This window comes from Amblyomma mixtum, chromosome 8 (assembly GCF_055824585.1).
Source record: "Amblyomma mixtum isolate Tamu chromosome 8, ASM5582458v1, whole genome shotgun sequence".
Taxonomy (NCBI): Eukaryota; Metazoa; Arthropoda; class Arachnida; order Ixodida; family Ixodidae; genus Amblyomma; species Amblyomma mixtum.
Window position 1 is genome coordinate 104,927,687 of NC_143019.1, and position 20,659 is coordinate 104,948,345.

At 47.2% G+C, this 20,659-nt stretch overlaps 1 protein-coding gene across 10 annotated transcripts in view; it reads left to right on the forward strand.

Annotated features, from left to right (window-relative positions):
- LOC149333768 (uncharacterized) overlaps positions 1-20,659 on the forward strand; it is a 135,424-nt gene that overhangs the window by 13,787 nt on the left and 100,978 nt on the right. The window lies entirely within an intron of this gene.

Consider the following 20,659-nt stretch of genomic DNA (forward strand, 5'->3'; position numbering starts at 1 on the left):
TCATGCGTCGCGCAAAAGACAATGGTGGAAACTATTGGAAATAGTTTCCCACGGTTCCTTTCAACTTGCGCGTGCAGTGCTCTGTTCAGCTGCTGTACAACGGGTAGCTGCTTGCCTTTCATCACATCCATAAAGTTCTGTGAGGCCGTCATTGCCTCCTGGCGCCATTGGGATTTTATGTGATCCCTGCACGCCTCGTGCATTTTTCTGTAGTTACTGAAAGCGCGCACGATAAAACTACCTTGAGTACCCCGGTGAACACGCGGAGGAAAAATGACGCAAAAACGACAAAAGGCGCCTTTCGCTGTCGCTGAGTACGCAAGCCAGGGGGCATAATCTCCCAGCCACTGATGTCGAAAAGGCCTCTTTCCAGGTGTTACATCCTTCTTAAAATCATATGTGACATTTGGCGACCATGGCTTAGTAAGAAGACGTAACTTCAAAAAGTCCGGTATGCCAGTGAGTTTAGCTTTGCCTAGAAACTCTCCTAAGTCATATTCTTGAGGCAAGTTATTTGTTTTCTTGATGTTGTCTCCGGACTTCGATCCCAAGCAAGGAGAAAGGGAATCGTTTCGGCTTACTGCGTGACCGGAGCTCGCTGGTGGAGTTCCTTCCATGGAGACGACGACGCCGGCTACTGTCCGGTGATGAAAGGTTGCATCGCTCTGGTCAAATCCGGACTTGAATCCCAAGAAAGGAGAAATGGAATCATCTCGGCCTGCTGCATCACCTGAACTCACTGTTGACAGAGTCCCTTCCATGGAGTCGACGACATCAGCTACTGTCCGGTGATAAAAGCTTGCATCACTCTGTTCAAATGCTACACCGTTGTCACATGTCACACCAGAATCTGCAGGGGCGCATTTGGATAATGCTTCGCCAGACAACCGCTGACGCTTGAAGAAGCGTCGAATATCCATCATTCGGGACCGCGCGAGACAAAGCTGGCTATGGAGTTCCTCGGGGTTGGTAGTGCTAAAAATATATACACATTGATTGGAAAAACGGTTGAATGCGTACGTTGAAAACAAAAAATGACTATGTATGCAGCGAAAACTTATTTACAAGATAAATGCACGCTCGCAGCTTCATACACCTCGCTCCATCTTGCTCGCGCAACCGCACAGTCGAGTATTTGCACACACACTACTCGCCGCTCGTCGTTTTCTCGTCCGCTGTCTTGGTTGTTCTCAGCTTCGTTGACAACCGGCCACTAAAAACACCGAAGCACAAACAAAGAGGCGCGCACACGCAAGGAACGCCGCGCGACTTCCGAGGGGAAGGGACACTCGCCATTCCGGTCGGAAAATTTGTTTTGTGTGTTTTTATGAGGTTCAGAGCCCCAAAACGACTCAGGCTATGAGGGACGGACGGTCTCTTTACCATGCACTGACATCGCACAGTACATGGGCGCTGTTGGGATTTGAGGCCCAGCCAGAGGTGACAGGCGAGCCAGGCAGGCGCCATCGGGCTGCCTTGACCAAAGGCGCTGGTTTCCGGAGAAGACGCAAGGAACGCTGGTGTGGGGGCGCCTCTGGAGACTGCGTCGCCGTGAACAAAAGCAGCTAATCCCCTTTGCCGAAAATTCTGAAAGCGGCGCTTGTACCGAACTGCGCTCTCCCGTGGATCGGAGGAGACAGCGAGCGGCGGCGCCAACTCATCGCCCGCTTGCCCCTGAGCAGTCCGACAAAGCGGGGATGGACACGGCTGATTTGTCCCTCCCTCCTGAAGAATTCATCGGTGGCCGGGGTGTGCACTGTCTGCCTCCGTGTCGCTATCTCTCTAGAGATCAAAGAAACAGGCACACATCTCAAGACGGCTCGAAACACATGCTCGCCGGTGCCGCTGTATGTCTGCAACGACGCGTCCCCGGACGCGGCACTTTGCAGATGTGACCCAAAGCGTGGAAGCAGGGCCGCTTTTACTCTTTTGGCTGAGCGCACCGCCGCCCCTGACGTGCGGCCATCACTCACGGTTCGAGTGAGTGATTTTCCAGGGGGGTGCAGCTGCCCCCCCTTGCCCCCCCCTCCGGACGCCCATGGTTGCATATGTCTCCTCGCCCAACGCCGCCTCTCCTCCTCCTCTTCTCCGTTCCTTATTTCACCACCTCCTCTACTTGCCTCCTCCCCCACATCGTTTCGAGAGCCGTCGGGCCTCATCGCATCTGCACCGCTGCGTGCTACCACGGCGCTCTCGCGGGCTTGCTGCCGCCGGCCTGGCGTTGCATAAGTCAATGCTCATGTGACGAACCGTGTGATACTGCCTTGCTGGCGTTGTTACACAACTCTCTCTATAGTGCAAGCATGCCGAGCATTTAGGGACATCATAGTTTTCAGAATTACTGTAAATTTATTCACCGATTGTCTCTTTGTGAAGTTATAATTGATGATAAAGTGCCATTTCGTGTTCTTAGTCAACTGAAGGCCACTATAAAATTGCTAAGTTATTCCCGTTAAATAAGGATTTCTCGTAAAGTAGTTGGTGGAGCTAGGCGTTTTAAGGGGAGACACTGGTCTTAAAATGAAAATTTTTATTATTAGAGATATTGTAATGAAATTAGGTGTGCATATGTATTTCTTCCTCCTGTTTTCAAAAATGTAATTAGTTTCTGCCTATCTCAATTAGTTTTCATCTTATGGGAAAATAACAAGCCTAATTAGGTAATTTCTTACGGGTCATTAAGATACTTTCCCTCAATATTTTTTGGTTCTGATTGAAATGTAGCTGTAGCCAAAGATCTGCCATGTGGAGCTATGCTATCTATATTGTTATTAAGGTACATCATCATATAAAAATATTCAATTACGTCGATGCATCACAATTCTGGAATATAATTAGCTGGTATTATTGTCTGCAAAATTTGATATGTTCGACTTAGAAACATAGGAATAGCATAGCTCCACAGTTCAATTCTTTCTGAATTCAACGGTGTAAAATTTATTAAAATTGGACCACAAGAACATAATGAAAAGTTCCGTAAGGCTAGTGACATTGGCAAAAAACGTGAAGCTGAGAAAATCGCATTTAAAGTTTTGACACTGACTACAGAAAATTTTGTGAGGAATCTTCAACAACGGATTTTATTTAGATGTTCCCTATCTATTTCTCTACAAAGCAAAACAAAAAGCGTCTTATTCCATCCAAGGAAACATTAATAAAAAAAATGTCAAAGGTGTAAGCGTGATGAAGTTGTAAAAAAAATTTCTCATGAAGTTATCGGTAGATTTTTTTTAGAGACAATGGAGTGTAGGGCTGCGGTGTTGAGCTCTAAAGACAATATTTTGAACCCTGAAAACTGTTTTTTGAGAGACCCAGCAGTCCGGAGCCAAGGAGATCCGAGCCCCCACCATGGCAAGCAGTTGGGTGGTCCTGAGAAGGACCGTTGGGTGTGACGTTCAGCACGTCTGCTCTGTCTTCGAGAAGAACCACCTGGATGTTAGGCAGCACGCTGTCCTGTGCCTCTGCAGAACGTCTCTATAGCAGTCCAGGACTATAATCTTTAGTTGCTCCTGTTTTGTGCCGCCTTGTCAGAGTCTCTTTCACATCAGTGCTCTTTTGATGAGACCCATTGGCCTTGCGCAAACGCAGGGCGTCTTTCTCTAGGCTTCGCCGAACAAGGCAGCCACCAGCAGCGTAGCCCAGACTTGCAGTGATGGACTGATTGGTTGCCCTCCTTCCTTGGTTATAGATGGCAACAGCCTCAGCAGCGGCCCGCTTCACACTTTTCAATGAAGCATTCCCATTCTTGGAAGCTTGTGTCCAAATGAGAGAGTGTAGGCTTTCACTCGCATTCTGTGTCCTTCCCTCACTGCACCGTGCCAACAAGTTCTCATCGCTGAGCCTTGCAAACACTGGCTCCAGAGCAGCCCCAACACAAGCCGGGAGGGCACTCTTGTGTGGAGGTGGAAGCTCACCATTGGCCAAGGCTCTATTAAACTTGCACCAAGAGTCAGCACCCTCAGGGCACTTGGAATGGTTTGGGACATCATCTGTAGACGTCATGTGTAGGAGTATAGCGTCCACTGCCTTCTTCATGCCTGGAACATCATTGCTATTGCTCCTCAGGGCATAGCCGTAGTAATTTGTGATCTTCTTGATCTTGTCCTGTGTCAGCCGGCCTCTTCCACCAAGAGACTCACCTTGAGCCTTCTTTTTGTCAACCAGGTTCCGCAGAGCAGTCCCCATTCGCTTATGGACGTGGTTGATACAATCTTTCTTTTCAACCTTTATGAAGCCATACACTTCTGCTTCTGATAAAGCATGAAAAGTCCGGCTGTCTCCATCAGAGAGGACGGTCGTGTAGCGCAGACCATGCTTAGCCAGAGACCTTTGAAACATGGTCAGCGCAGCCTCCACTTCCATGCGGCCAGAGTTGCAGTCAATGTTTCGCTGGCACTCGTGGGTGGCGAGCCAGTCACAGTACCCATCATCTTGTGGCTGTGGTCCCACGGCACATCCGAGACAAAAGTTTGAATAAACAACGTGGTCGATCACCAGACCAATGTAGAGCTCAACAATGCAGCCCACACTTATGTGGGAGCTACGACCTCGGGTCATCCAAGAACCATCAAAAATAATGTCAATATTCCCAACTGGGTTCAAGAAATCTCTGTATAGATCCTTGATGACTGCCACACTGGCAGCTTCGCTTGCAGTCGCTGTGCTCTCGCAGGCTTTCACGAAAGTTTTTAGGTGTCCCTGAAAGGTCTTGTGGTGCAGACCTCGGTGCGACAGGTTCATAGAGGCGCAACAGTCGGCAAGGGCAGTCACGCCTTTGCCTATCGTCTGTATGCCCTTCATGGCCCTCATGTTTACTTCGAAGGGAGTAATGTTGGTAGTTCCACTTACTCGTGGGGAAGAAAACTGCTTCTTCTCGAAGTTGCAACTGCCGCAGACGAGCTGGAGCTTTACAGCTAAGCCGTACTCCTTGTCTGATGCCTTGCTCAAAGTCAGACTTCCAGTGCCGCAGGTTCCGCACTTCGATTGCGCGAAAAAGTTGTTCAAAACTTTCATATCCACAATCACAAACTCAGTGCCAGCATCACCGGTCTGGCACTCCGCGCTGACACCAAGAAGTTCGAACTTGCGCTGGGTCGCTGACTTTTCCGACAGCGCGGACTTCGCGTGCGCCGATCGCTCAGCAAGCTGCGCCTGCTCCGCCGCTGAGTAGTACGCGGCATCAACACGAACTGTACCGTGATCCGGGATGCAGTTCGTGGTGGAACTTGGTCCCGCGGTGTCATCAGCGAGCAGCGTGGCTGACGTCCCCGGCAGATCCAGCGAGTCCGGCACCGGCTCCAACGCAGGTCCCGACGGCGCACATGTGGCCGACGCCTTCGGCTTTTTGTTCCACGCTCGCTTCTTACGGCTTCCAAAAGCTCGTTGCGTGCACGGTTTAAGTCGGCTGTCTCCCGTCATCTCGATCGCATGGAAAAACTCCAGGCACAAAGCAGAAATGCGGCACGAAGAGAAAAAACAAGCGCAAAAGCAGACGCGCACGAAGCGGCAGCCACGGCAGCGAACGCAAAAGAGAAAGAAAAAAAAAATGACGCGCCGGTCACGCCAGCCAATGGCAGGCGCGGAACGGCGCGCTTTTCAAGCGCGCCGTGCGCGAGCCAATCAGCGACCCGGAAACGGCCTTCGGAAAACCGCCAGGGCAGCCGTTTCGCTTGAGCGACGCCATTTTGAGAAGTCTCGAATCGCGCACAAAGAAAACAGCTTCAAATCAAGCCCAAGATGGCGGCGATCGGCTGGCTGCTGCGTCCGTGGCGCGCGCGGGAAGTTCGAACAAATTTCGCCCTTTTGAGGGCATTTCGTGGCTGCCTTGGTATATTGAAAGCAGATTTTATTGCATTTCCCGGCCGAATTTAGCGTTAATAATTTGAAAATAGGTGCTCGAAAGGTTAAACTTTCCGAAAATGAGTTTTGCTCAAAATCGATTTTTTGACCATTTTTGACTGTTCTAAGACCCGCGTCTCCCCTTAAGTTAAATATGAGCTTTGCAATATTGTTGTTGTTAGTTCTTAAGACGAATAAGCAGTAATTTACCCTAACGAGCAAAGTATTTTGTTCCTTTTTTTCGCTAACGCCTACAACACTGTTTATACCTCATTATCACAATTGTTTTTATGACGTGACACGACTGTTCTTACGTCGCCGCGCACGTGAAAGTGCACGGCGCGAAACGACTGCACCATGTGTCTGCGCATAGGCGACTTGGTGTAGAGAGAGGAACTCGAGTGAGACACAGCGGGAAGCATTGTGCCTGCATGCTCTGCCGAAGCATGATTGGTGGCCCCGAGGGGGACCGTTGAAAAAAAAAAAAAGCTGCCAAAGGAGCTTTGAGAGAAGAGGAGGAGGAGAGGCGGCGTTGGGCGAAGAGACATATACAACGCCAGCCCGGGATCAGCCACTGTATTTATCGAGCGGCTTGAACAAGTGGTCAATTTGCCTCTGCGGGGCACTACGTTGCCGTACAAGTAAGTCGGCTTGCACGTCGGCAAGGGTGACGTTCTCGCTGTACACAGCCGAAAGCACCATCAGAGCGCGGGTTAGTTCATTGCTAGTTGGCAGCACAGTCTCTGGCTCCTCACTGTCAGAGCCCGAGTCATCACTTTCCAGCACCTTGCGAACAATTTCGTCGTCGGTAAGCTCAGCGCAGAGCTCGATCTCGCTGTCAGCGTTGGCAAACTGCTCCAGCGACACTTCCACGGGAACGGCTCCTGCAGCGCGCAAGTGCTCGATGAGGTCAGCAGATGAAGACGGCTGATCAGATTCACTGGCGCTATCATCGGATGACGACGGCACTTCGTCTCTGATCGCGAAACCCGCGTGGCGGAAGCCATTCCGCAGTGTGTCCTCGGTCACCGCCTTCCATGCATCGGAAAGCATGCCGAGTGCAGACAGCAAGTCGACACTGTAAGTTTTGCCGCTGTCCACGCATAACACCATGCGACTAAGCACGCGTGACCGATAGAGGTGCTTGAGGGTCCGGATGACACCTTGGTCCATGGGCTGCAGTAGGGACGTCGTGTTCGGCGTCAAGAATTCCAGCTGCATAGCTTTCAGGTCCCTGACATGGCCATGTGCAGCGCAGTTGTCCACCAGCATGCGAACTTTGCGCCCTTGGCGCTCAAACTTTTTGTCCAGCTTCCGGATGTAGCCTTCGAAAATCTGCTGAGTTATCCAAGCCTTCTTGTTGGCTTCGTACAGCTCTGGAACACGCGCTCCTTTAAAACATCTTGGATTTTTTGATTTCCCGATTACCAGCATCGGGAGCTTCTCAGTGCCGAGCATGTTGCAGCCGACAAGGACTGTCAGCCGTTCCTTGCTGTGCTTGCCACCGTGGCAAGGGTCGCCAGCGAAAGCAAGGGTTTTTTTCTGGTAACAGCTTGTAAAACAGCCTGGTTTCATCACAATTAAATATATCTTCGGGCACGAACTGCTGGAGCAATGCCTGCAGCTTGCCACACCGATAGCTTTCAACAGCCGCCTCGTCAACCGCGGCACTCTCGCCGCACATTTTTTTGAAGCTGAGGTCGTGTCTCCACTTAAAATTTTGGACCCAACCATCGCTGAACTTGCAGCCTTCAATATTCATCTGCAGCGCCAGTGTTTCTGCTTTTTTTTTTAAAACATCACCGGACACCGGCACCTGTTTGGCAATCATGGATTTCAGCTACACCAGAATGGCTTCCTCAAGCTTCGGGTAGGCACCTTGGCTGATGTTCTTTTGGCGGGATCCGGATGACTTCTCGGCGGCTTCTAGGAGTTTTACCTTGTTTTTTAGGTAATCCGAGATCGTCTGCTTCGAGATCGCAAATTGCTTTGCAACGTCCGCTTGCGACCGGCCACTTTCCACTTGCCTGATAATGGCGGCCTTCTTTTCTATAGTCAAACGGCTGTAATTTCCTCGCTTTAGTGCTTTCGTCGCGGAGGCGGACGAGGACGGCGTTATCGGCGGCATCGGTAACTGCCAGCACAACACAGCACACCATAACCAGCACAACACACCACACGTGAATCGACCACGGCGACTGACGGCTGTGCACAGGACTGTAGCACGGCAGAGCTGACACTGGCGGGGCGGCGTAGGCACAAAGGAGGTGCAGAAAGCGATGCCTGCTATCGAGGCTATACTGGGTATGCTAGGTTCCGGTTCCGATGGCGTGATCATATGACACGTGGGTTCGAGGTTGCAGAAAACCAAAATGGCAGCGACCAGAAAAGCAAAATGGCTCTGGCGTTGTTTACGTTTTCGTTAGCTCTCAAGTCGCCAATCGAAAGAAAAAGTCCGGAAAATTGAAAGAGAAGGATTTCAAGCGTCCGAAACTTTGGTCGGTGTTATACATTGGCTCTATGGAGCGCGTGGCGGTGCCATGGCAAGGTCCGGATTTTCATGCAGGTCCGGAAAATTGGGCGTCCGAAATATTGGTCGGCGACTGTATTTAGGATAGACACACAAAATTGCGTTTCCTGTGGACTTTAGAATTGAAACTTCGTCAATAATAATTTTTGGTTGAAGGATACCCCCCTCTTAAGCGAGTACGACAAACTTAGAGCTACATGTCAGATTCATCTTCAGGGCTGTCATCAGAAGCAGGGGCTGCTGCCATAACTCTCGAGGCTGCCACCACAGTTTCAGAGGCTGCCGGCTCAGCAGGCAGTGCCGATGTCTGTAGTTTCGTCCTGCAGTTGAATATTAGCTTTGTAACTGAAAGCCGAAAAAAAAACAGCTGTTGCAGTAAGGTTTTATGAAAACGGGGACAAGGCCACTTAATTTTGCATTCCGGTATACCTGACCTGAGTGCGCAATGTGAGAATCTGACATGACACCCGACCACTGCATTAATGCTGTTATATTTTAAATGGGATTAATGCGCCTGTCACATGGGCACTGCAAAGGCCTTAGAGAATCGGGGCCCTTCTGTTCAAAGGCACACGGTGCGCATCTATGCAGCATGCGGAATGTGTCATCGCCTCAAAGGGTCTTAGAAGTGAAGATGGCCATTCGAGACCTTTGAAGCCAGCAGCATTCAAGAAGCTGCGATTGTAGCACCACCACGCATAGAAAACTAACCGCAAAGAGAAAACCTAAGCAGTTAAATTGATGAGTGAAGAAAGTTGGGCAAGTTGGTACTTGTTCATTATTCACAACAGCGCACGAAACACGGAGAAAAGAGTGGAGAATCGACAACGCAGCGCTTGTGTTGTCGATTCTCCCCTCTTTTGTCCGTGTTTCGTACGTTTTTGTGAATAATGAACAAGCAGTTAAATACTCTGAAAACATGTCAGATATAAAGAAAGTGCCTGAATCTAGTTTTTGGATGCGTCTTATGTTATGCTAAGATGTTATGCTAAGCAGCAACACCAAGTAAATGGTGGCCAGAGTGATAAACAAAACCTGCTGCTGGTGAAGAGCTATCACTATTTTTATGAAGGAAATATAATGAAATAAATTTCAAAGCTCAAAGATTGAATAAAGTGCTCCACTCCAGCTTTAAAGCTATACTTCTGCCGCTTTATGCAACTGCAACCATAGGAGCACAACTCCAGCTGTTCAACATTTTGCGGTGAATGACTACTTGCAGCGTCACTGCTCCTCTGGTGAAATGAGAAACTTTGGCTGGAAAGGCCTTTAAAGGGGCTGTGAAACACTGTTTGGGGGGATACCGGCTATACTTCAGGTGGATTCTTTATGTCACACAGATACTGACTCAAAAAGAATTACAGGAATCGATGCACAGGAACGGGAGTTATTCGATGAAGAAATTTCAAAATGCAAGCAAACAAAACGCTGTCCTCAACTCGATTTTGGCGGGGCTTCCCACTCCTATTTCGCTCTCCCAATGACGGCACCTGGTGCAACCAATCAAAACAGCCTTCCAAAGCATGTCGCGGAAGTTTGTACTCCATGGTTGCCTGCTCTCTGTAACTCGTTCTTGCTGGAACTGGCAGCGTCGTTTCCACGCCAGAGCCCCTGGTGGTGTATTTTTATTTTTCTTGCTTTGCAGCGCTTTTATCAAAGACGAACAAGTTGTTTTTGTTGATCTAATATAAAACGCAGACAGGTGACAAAATGTTTCTCTACTTATTCACACAATTTGCAGTATATTTACTGTTTGTACAATCATCAAGCTCGCGCCAGGTGATGTCATATCCGTTGCTGAAACCCGCCACTGTGTGGGGACACCATCAGAGCCATGAATTTGTTTTTGGGAGGACATTAAAATATTAAAAAACAGAGTATATGCGGTATTACCGACGCTAGTAGTGCCATTGTAACTTACTGTATGCGATCTTGTCAACTAAGATGGTGTTTCTGGGCCCCTTTAAGGACTAACGTGTGACGGGGGTATAAACATGCTTGCTTTTACTGAAAACCACTATCTTAAGGCCACTTGGCAGCACCCATGAAAATACTGGTGCAGCCATTCTTTCCTTAATTATTACGCTCCTTTAATTGTTTTTAGTGAACATAAAACTACTATCAGTGCATGCAGAGACAAAAATGATGCTCTTGCCTGTCATTTACTGCATTCTTGCTTGCCTTTATTTCCATACGCTCTTTTGCGTGCCAAAGCCGTGATTTGATAACCTGCTCAATTTGAGCTAGAGTGCCATCTCGAAGCAAAGAACTGGTAGTCAAAACACCTGCAAAAAATGACATTCTTGTGCAACTACAACAGACATAGCCTTTAACAAAATGTCAAATTAATTCTTACCAAACCCTCAACAAAAAAAAAGTTTACCATAAAAACTACACGGCAAAAAGATGAGGTTCACAAAAAAGCAAGAAAAATAAGCCACTCAGACACTTTAAAGCCAAGCTTGACTCAATTATTCATATAAGTAAAGTTGTTTAACTTCACACACAACAGACTGTAGTTATCACCTATGTGACAGGTATCAGAAATGCAAAAATGATGCAAAAATGTGTTACCAACATGTTTTGTAGGAGTGGCACGTGCTGCACTAAAGATTCAAGACATCCATGCTTGTTATTTTTTTTTAAATTGCACTGTCCTTGCCCTTTTTTCTCTTATAATGTGCTGTACTTTCAAAACAATTGTATATCTTCTTTTTTGTGCTGTGCTGTGTGGTAAAGCAGTCTTGCAGCGGTCATGTGCCATGCTGGACAGCACCCATTAACAAGGCAGTATAAAAAGCAGAAAGAAAAATCATGTGTTCCCTTCGAGCAGCCCTACAAATTGGTTGGAAACTATACATAAAGCGAAGCATTGCCACTGTTTGCTTTGAGCACGTAACTATTAGTTTGTGATACACTATAGCCACCAAAAAAGCTAGAAACCCAAGGCCCATAGACTGATACAGAGCAGCTTGCCTAGCTGCTTTACTGTCCATGCTGTACAGTGTTCACTACATCGTGCATACGTCGGTTTTTCTATCTATGAAGAAAAGAAAGAGTCATAACATGCATGTGTTCATACCAAACATTACTTGACAACAGGCTGTTCTTTTGAAATGCAGTTTTCCTTTGCCCCCTTGCCAACTGAAGTGGCTGGCTGTTTCATCCGACAACATGTCTTTCAGTATGCGTCTAGTTGCATCGCCAAGACTTGTACCACCATACTTCTTCCAACGCATTTTCTGTAAACAGGACGAATGTGAAAGTGTGACTGCAGGTAACTTGCTAGACTAGTAATGAACACTGCAGATAAAGGAACAAAGGCAAAATGCAGCTACCTGCATGGCTACCTAGGTCACATGAAAAGGTTACTAAAAATCTAATCGTGCATGTTCAGAGAGAGACACAGCTGTTGCACCTCCGCAGTGGTAAGAACCAGGGCCTCGAGATCACGTTTGACATCAAAACACACCGAACATTCCTAGTGCCAAGCTGGTTTGGTTTGGTTTGGTTTGGTTTATGGGGTTTAACGTCCCAAAGCGACTAAGGCTGTGAGAGACGCCGTAGTAAAGGTCTCCGGAAATTTCGACCACCTGGGGTTCTTCAACGTGCACTGACATCGCACAGTACACGGGCCTCTAGAATTTCTCCTCCAAAGATTCAGCCGCCGTGGCCGGGATTGAACCTGCGTCTTTCGGGTCAGCAGCCGAGCACCATAACCACTGAGCCACCGCGGCGGCTAGTGCCAAGCTTTATAGGCATGCTTATCATGCTTTGCACTTGTGCCCATATAACACCACACATCACCATAAGATAGCCTCTTTAGTTATCTGCAGCATAAAAAACTTTTAGTGAACAAGGCTGACATGACACCAAGTGCTGACTTAACACGATTTGTTTGGATACAGAGCAGGCATCACATTGGCCGACAGTTAAGCAACAGTTTCAGAAACTGAGATTTGGTCTGCTGCAAATCATGCTGGGCATTGTTCACGGGACGCGGTAGCCGCTGCAATACTGCCCGAAACTGCCTCTTTTAACTGACGCCGAAAAGTCCGCTTCGAGAGAGCAACGCCATACCCTGCGTATTAGCAAGGAACGTCAACGCTTACAATAGCAAAGAAAACACGCTTACCTCAAGGCACACTCCTGTCCATGCTTGCTGAGAACACGGACAAAGGAAGTCCGAAATTGGCGCGAACAAACAACACAACGGCGCAAAGGTCTCAACGGCGGCAACAGCGCATAACAGACTGCACGCAAACGGCGTGAAAGGCGAAATAAACAAAGGCTCTATGGACCCAGGCAATGGAAAAGCTGTGGCAGACTGCCACGGCTTTTGTTCAGCAACAATGTTCAGCGCGATGTTCAGCAACAAAAAGAGCAAGGGCGGCTTCTGCTTGCTGCACAGGACTTTGCGTTACACGTGGCATGACATCAGTTAGAGCACGCTGCTGAAATCCTTTGTGTGGGGCACAGGCCAGGTATTTTGCAGACGTGGAGTGCTTATCGATGCTCGCTTTCTTCGCCTCGATAGAACATTTGCAAAATTTGCAAAAAGCCTTGAAGGGGTCCTCGGACATCGCCATGAGCCAGTCCTTGTACTTATCCTCTTTAACTCTTTCATTACCACGCCACTGTGCTTCGATCACCGGTGACCGAAAAATTCGAAGCGCTACGGCAGCGCGACCGCGGCCTCTACGGACTTGCTGAGTCATTCGGTTTGTTGTTCACACATTAAACTTCAACTTCCTGTTTAGTTTATATTTTTGCCAAAAAGCGGCAATTTTTGAGACGCGCTTGAAGTTGGGCGTGCGGCGTCGGGCGCTCCGAACATGCCGTCATCATCGGGAATGGCGCTCGCTCGAAAAAACCCCGTTCCACTTAATTCCGCTGCGTTTGCACCACATATTTTTGATGTATCGATTAGCACGGACCCTGACGACGATGCTGTATCGTCAGGTATTGTTTCGAAGCCCAAACTGGGCAACGAGAGCCCAGAACGCTCGCCTGTGCGTTCAGATTCCTCGTTCCGGTCTGTTTGTGCGAACCGAAGCTCCTCATTGTAGCCGTTACTGTGATGTGGCGCCATCTAAGTTGTTCTCCAGAGACTACAGTTTCGGTTTCTGCGTAGAGAGCAATTTTCCCACGACGCGCGAATTTTTGAAACGCCCTTGAAGCGGAGGGTACGGCGCGGACACTCCGTGCATGGCATCGGGCGCGCAGACGGCGCGCGCTCGGAAAAACCTTGCTGCGCGCAATTCTACTGCATTGACTGCAATTATTATCTATGCTACGAGTAGTAGAGTCTCTGGTGACGATGTTGCATTGTCGGATTTTGGTTCAGACGCTGTAACTGCGCAAACCGATCCCGGAACGTTGGCCTGATAGTTTCGCTTTCTTTTTCCTGTCCGCTTGTGCGGGCGCATCTGGTTTGTTGTTCAGACGGTTAGTTCCATTTTCGGCCTAGTTCGTAATTTCCCCACCAGTCGTGCATTTTTGAAGTGCCCTTGGAGCATAGGCTTATTGCGACATAATACGCGGTGAGGATGGCGTCGCGTCGAGGTCGGGCGCTTTGCGCGCTCGGAAGAGTCCCGCTGCACGTGATTCTCCAGCCTCTGCAGCTGATTTTCAAGATCCTCCGAGCAGCAGTGACTCGGACGAAGATGTTGTAACGTCGGGATTTCGATTCTGCAGCTACATCGCAGCTATACTTATCGCATACTATATATCGCAATATCACACCTATACTTGTTGTGTTTTATATATTTTTTAATTTTTGACGTAAATTAAATAAGTTTTGATTTGTATTTTTTAAACCACGCTTACCAAGCTTTCGTTTGGCGCATAACAGTACACTTCCAATTTTTTTTTGTTGGACTGTAAAAATCATATAAAGCGCACTCTCAAACGAGCCTTTTCAAGAGGCATGAAGAAAAAAAATTCTAGCTCTAAAACTATTCAAGTTATAATTTTCAAAGTTTAATGCCATGTTTTAGAAAGAATTTGAATTGTTTTGTAATTTCTGGAATTTTTTTAGTACAAGTGTTTGGAAAGTTATTGTCATATAAACACAAAACTTTTCTTCTTTTTTACTTTTTGTTCTGTTTACTGATTTTTTTTGACAGCATTTCAAGCAGAATATGTGTTCAAATAAATTTCATTATAAAGCGCATTCTATCTGAATTATTGTTATGCATTTTATATCATTTTATCTATCACACTTTTTCTAAAAAAAAATTTTGTCTGAGACATGTGAAAAATGGTCGTTTTTCCTGTGGTAAGGAAAGAGTTAAGCCGGCAGTCTCTGAAGCGCTGTTTGTACATTTTGCTCTTGTCTGCCATGTTGTCCGAATCTCTAACAATCTTACAAGTATATGTACGCCACGCTCTCAAATTCCTTTTCGCAATCAGAGCAGTGATATAGAGAAATTACCAGTCACACTTAAAAAGGCACAGTGTTCGACAAAGCACTGCGCATGCAAAACAATATCGAGCAGCAGCGACAGTACAGAAAGAGCTGTTGCAACAACTGTGCCCTAACAAGCGAGATAGGCAGAAGAAAAAAAAATTTCACCAGTCTCTTCAAAAGTGGGATGACCGCTGCAGGATCATGTATGATGTGGCCGCCCCAATAAATGGTGCACGCTCGATCCCCCGTGCTGGCTGGACATCAGCAGTGTCGAAACACCGGAGGTCGCACGGTAGCGCTTCTCGGAAACGAAACTATGAGTGCGAGTTGGTATCCGGCACTCATTGCTTCATATTTATAGGTCATGGCGTGTTTGTCCGTTTGCACAAAAGCATACAGGCGCACAAACATCTAACATCGGCGGTGCAAGCGCGTGTTCCCACTGACCGGGAGCCAAGGAAGCCGCAGATGGAAAACGAGCGTGTGGGAACGAAGAGGACACAGCGGATCACATCACTCTGCAGTGTCCACAACTGTCGCCCAAGCCGCGAGAGGGCACCACGATACTCATGGCACTGGGATTTGCTTCGGCGGAAAGCGATGTAGAAGACGGCCAACGGAACAGCGCAGTGTCGGCGACGAAAGCCTGGCTGCAAATGTGGTGGACACTCGCCCGGCGTTAGCAGCAACCCCCCCCCACCTCGACCTTTTAATTCATTCGGCTCGGGCGCGGACCTGCTCTCACCCGGTACAAAGGGTACAGCCACAAATCATCATCATCATCATCTTCAGTTCCATCGTCTGCAGCTGTAGCGATAAGTTTTTCGAGGTTTTGACAGTGTTACTGTACTAAAGCTAGACTTAGCTAAAATAGCTAGATTTTGAAAAAAGGAGCTAAAATAGCTACTCGTAGCTAAATTACATTTTGTTGAGTCCAAAAGTAGCTAGATCTAGCCTAGCTACAAAGTAGCTAAATTGGCAACACTGGCTGTCGTCCTCGCGGGTATGGTGGCTAGAAGGGGTAGGTGACTCGACCGGGAGGCGAGCGCCGCGCTTCCTTTTCATACCATGCGTAGGTGGCGCTGCTGTCCGTAGTGCGAAACAAGTGAATGAAACAACAAATGAAACAAGTGAAAAGAGTTAACCGCTGGAGAGGAAAGAGGAAGCCACGAAGCTGGTGGAATATGGAAATTAAGGAGGCCATCGAACAACGACGGGTGGCTTCAAGGGAACACAGAGAAGCAAAGAGGGCGCAGTTATCTGTAGAAGAAATAGGAAAAAAATGGGAATCTTATCGACAAAAGAAACAGCAAGTTCAGGTCCTAGTCCACGCTAAAATAAAGCAGTCCTCTGATAAATGGCTGGCTGAAGTTCGCGAGGCAAATAAAGGGGGGCCAAGAAAATTCTGGAACCATATAAGCTGGTTGGGAAAAACAAATCAAAGAAAGCAGGAACAGATTATAGATGCTGAGGGAAAATGTTTGGAGGGAGACGATGCTGTGGACTACATTACGTCATTTATAGCTGCGTCTTTTAGCGACGCCAATGGGGTAATCTCCCCAAGTGAGGCGGCAACACAGGACAGCACAAAAGAGAACAGCTTAGAACTGACTAGTCTTAACTGGGAAAAGGCGGAAGCGAATATTCCTAAAACCACATCCGCAGGGATAGACGAAATTCCAATTAAGCTGATTAATGAACTTGGCCCAAGAAGCAAGGACGCGCTGATAAAAGCATTGGAGGCAGTCATAACAAATCAGCAAATTCCGCACAGCTGGAGACAGAGTAAAATGAATTTGATTTATAAAGGGAAAGGAGATAAGATGAACATAAAATCCTTCCGTCCGATTACGATAACATCTGTTATGTACAGGCTGGCAATGCAGGCGGTGAAATTAAAAATGCAGTCATGGGTAGAAGGGAATAGGATACTCGGAGAACTTCAGAATGGGTTCAGAAGGGGTAGGCGGTTAGATGATAGCCTGTTCGTGCTTACCCAATGCATAGAAATAGCTAAGGCGGAAAATAGACCTCTGTTTATAGCCTTTCTAGACATAAGCGGTGCATACGATAACGTGAACAGGGAACTCCTGTGGAGCATATTGAAAGATTTAGGTATTGGTGATGAGGTAATTGATTTTCTACAGGAAATCTACCGAGATAATGAAGTTGAAATTACATGGGAAGGGAAAAAAAGTACCACAACTGTAGGGGTGCACAAAGGATTAAGGCAAGGTTGCCCTCTATCACCGCTGCTGTTCATGCTTTACGTGATAAATATGGAAAGAAGGCTAGAAGAAAGTAATCTGGGTTATAATCTATCGTACAGATTAGGCGGAAATGTAGTTGAGCAGCGACTCCCGGGTTTAATGTATGCGGACGATATTGTACTGTTAGCAGATAGCCAGGAAGATTTACAAACTTTGGTTAATTGCTGTGGAGACGAAGGAGACGCTCTAGGATTCAGTTTTAGCGCAACTAAATCAGGTGTGATGATTTTTAACGATACAACTGATCAGGTGCTTACAATACAAGGCCACGAAATACCCAAAGTGGCCGAATACAAATACCTCGGGATATGGCTAAACGAAGGGCAGATATACACGGAAAAGCATGAACAGGCTCTTAGGGCAAAAGGACGAAGAGACGCCGGGATAATGAAACATAGGGCATTATGGGGGTACAACAAATATGAAGTACTAAGAGGTATTTGGAAAGGAATAATGGTGCCGGGACTTACTTTCGGCAATGCGGTTCTGTGCTTAAGGGCAGAAGTTCAGTCGAGATTAGACGTAAATCAGAGAGCTGTTGGAAGATTAGCACTAGGTGCCCACGGCAAAACCACAAACGAGGCAGTACAAGGGGATATGGGCTGGGCATCGTTCGAGGCACGGGAAGCTAAGAGTAAAATACTATATGAAGAACGCCTGAGGAAATTGGACGATAACAGATGGGCAGCTAAGGTATTTAAATATTTATACAGAAAGAACGTTGACTCACAGTGGCGGAAAAGAACTAGAAAACTAACCAGTAAGTATGCCGGTCATGAGGACGGAGAAAGAAAGAGCATTAAACGACAGGTTAAAAACGCGGAAGTTAAAAATTGGATGAATTCAATGGAAAAGAAACATAGTGTAGAACTATATCGATTCTGGAAAAGGCAGATCAGGAAAGAATTTTTCTATGATAACTCAAGAGGCAGTGCCCTACTTTTTGAAGCTAGATCAGGGTGTCTTAGAACGCGCAGCTACAAAAAGAAATTTAACGAAGAAGATGACACATGTGCAGTGTGTGGTAGATCTGTGGAAACAATTGAACACCTCATAATCAAATGTGATGGTATCCATCCGGATGTCGATGCAGGCACAGTCACTCTTTCTGAGGCCCTAGGGTTTAAAGATAACAATGGTCATGTAAATAAATCTGCAGTGCAAGTTAGCAAAAAGCGATTGGAGGATTGGTGGCTGAAAAGCAGAGATGTGGCATAAGGTTAGAATAGTAGGAAACCGTAGGCAAAGTTGATGGAGAATATTAATGAGAATTGCCAACACAGTAAACAAAAAAAATAATAAATAAAGAAAAGCTGAGCATGGTGGCAATTGCCACCACCCCGTTTCAAAGGGGGCGCTCCTATCCATCCATCCATCCATCCATCGATGCGGCGAGTGCGCTGCGCACAGGAAAGGCTGGCTGCGCCAGGTTCGCCGCGCGTGCAGAAAGCTGGATGTTTTTGCTTTCACGCTGGATGCACCCGCACAGATTAGTCTGAAACTGAGGTGAAGACTTTACAGCCTACAGTGATCATCAGTCTGCATACGCTTTTAGCTCGTGAAAGCGCTCTTTATAGAGAGTAATCTTGCGAGTCTCACACGATCTCGCAACTCTCAGCGAAAGGAGCGCCACAGAAATAAGCAGTCATGTACCTGCGCAAGCAAACCAGCATGTGAATGTGACTTTTATTACTCACTACGTTCAGGAACTTATCACGGAGGCATACTGCACAAATGTGAAACTATAAAAGTGACTCGATCGTTAAAAAATAGAAAGCTTAGAGGGTAAGGAAAATCATGTATCACATAGACTTACTGCACATAACAGAAAAAATAGTGACTCGTTGAAAAATAGCTTAGACCAGGGGTTCTCAAACTTTTTTGCTTGGAGGAACCCTAAAAGCCTTCAATAAGTTCCAGGGAACCCCCCCCCTGCTTCCACTTACCAGCAATGTTGTCGAGTGCATTTTTGCGAAGAGAGAGTTGCAAAAGTTAAATGTTTATTGCACAGATTAATACAAATACTAATGTGATGGGTGGTACTGCTTCCCTTTTAAGAGCAAGTCAAAGAGTGGCTCAGTAGCACTCAGAGTCAGTCTCATACCAGCTGCCGGGTCAGAGCCGGTGAGGGTTCTCGCGGAACACAAGACAGCCCGCGGAACCCCTGTGTTCCGCGGAAATCAGTTTGAGAACCCCTGGCTTAGACCATCGTCAGGAACATCATGTATCACAGAAACATACTGCACATGTACATTATGACTGAAACTATAAAAGTCGCTAATTAAAAAGTGGAATGCTTAGAAGGCACACTTCAGAGCACTCGTCGAAGTTTTAACATCTTCATTCGCTCCTGCGTTTCGTCCCGTTTTGCGTTCTGAGATTTCACGTAGAAATGAAGCCTTGTGAGCACATAGAACTTGATGATTCTGTTTGTGAGTGCTGTTTTGTGTTCTGGGCAGCCTACAAGATTCAACTTTGTAAGCTGGAGAAAAGATACCAAGTCCATTAGGCTGTCGCTTCTTACTTGCTTCACACTGAAGCAGTGGGTGAATGTGTTTTCTAGTGCCGTCACTAGTGCATTCAGCTGGTCAGATGGATATAAAAGTCCTCCTCTGTCAACAGCTGCCCTGAGGGCTGCTTCAGCTGCCGCAGACTACCACCCTTATTTTGCAGAAGCTCCTGGCAGCACTCAGCACACTTTGTGGTCGCCATGCTTTTCCGCGCGACATAACCGGCCACGTAAAAAATCAGCCTGGAATCACTTGCTTGAACACACATCGCCCGGTGATCAAGGTCACAAGCACTGAGGACTTCATATGCTTCTGTAGGGTTCCCAATATCCAGAAGCTCGTCAATTCTCCTCTGAGAACTCGTCTCTTTTGCGCTAGAAGCATCAAGAAGGCTCCTTATAAGTCCCGAAGAGACATTGCTTTTTGTTGGTGATCTTGCCAAGTTTTGAAGCTTAGCGTGTTCACAGATATCAAAAATTGGCTGGCAGTCGGGTGATCGTTACAACCAGACATTTGTCGAACGATGCCAAAAAGTCTTTCGATGGGGTCCTGGCACAAACGACTTGTCATGAGATAACGGAACCCCACCTCGGTTGTCAAATACTTGAGAAGATGTAGTGTGCTGGTCAGAGTCACGCGAAGACCTTCAGCTGTGCTACTGCTGAGGAAGCCTTTCGATCCAGCTGTATCTTCCCAGGAGTTCATGTAGGACAAGAAACTTCGAATGACTTCTTCGTGGTGCCCTCCAGGTCTCAGGGCATCTGAGATGCACCGTGATGTCATCGCTTTAATCAAGCTTCTCATCGTTTCGATAAAACTGACGGTCGCCGCAATGCTGCCCAGCTGTGTCTCGATTTTATCTCGGTAGAGGAAAAGATTTCTAAGCGTCTCCTCACTAAGGAGCCGAAATGCATAGTTCACTCTTTGTTTTTCGAAGCCAGAAGGACGAACAACTGACTTGTTTATGTGGGGCATTGCCTTGAGAGTGGTGTCATGCATTTCATCGCACTTTCGAGCAATATCGATGTGACCGACAGTAGCATGTCCTTCTGGGATTTTCACGCCTGTCTGAACAAACGTGTTCCTCACGCATTTTATC